Genomic DNA, 594 nt, shown 5'->3' on the forward strand with positions numbered 1-594 from the left:
TTTTATCTTAAAATATTTATCTATTTTATTTTATTTTAATATTCCTTAATTTTGTTGTTGGGGATGTATTTATTTTTTTAAAGAAATTAAATATTTTTTAGCGCAAAGTATTTTAAAAAAAGATATTCATTCTTGTTAATAAAAAAAGTGAATACAAGATAAACTGAAGCAGATCGATTCTGCCAGAACATACTCATAAATGATCTCTGTTCACATGAAAAATATCATGATTGAGTTTAATTAATTATTTAGGGTTAGTATCAATAGCAATAAATAATTTTGATAGATTGCAAGGCTACAACTTTAAATGTGTTTGGGTTTTAGGCCGTAACTATATATCTGATGATAACAGATTAAGCATCAGCTATTAAAAAACCTATCGGTTAACCACTAATCTGAATATTGAATCTGTGCTGGTTACAACCTCGGTACTTTGAGCATTACTAAGAAAAAAAAATATATATATAAAAATCTAAATGTATTTTTTTCTGAAGTTTTTTGGGAACTATTTGCAAAGAATGGGCTGGGAACATTTTCAGACCACTTAATAAAAAAAACAAGCAATTTTTCATAAGCTGAGATGTGACTAAACAC

The sequence above is a fragment of the Pseudorasbora parva genome, chromosome 21 (assembly GCF_024679245.1).
Source record: "Pseudorasbora parva isolate DD20220531a chromosome 21, ASM2467924v1, whole genome shotgun sequence".
Classification (NCBI taxonomy): Eukaryota; Metazoa; Chordata; class Actinopteri; order Cypriniformes; family Gobionidae; genus Pseudorasbora; species Pseudorasbora parva.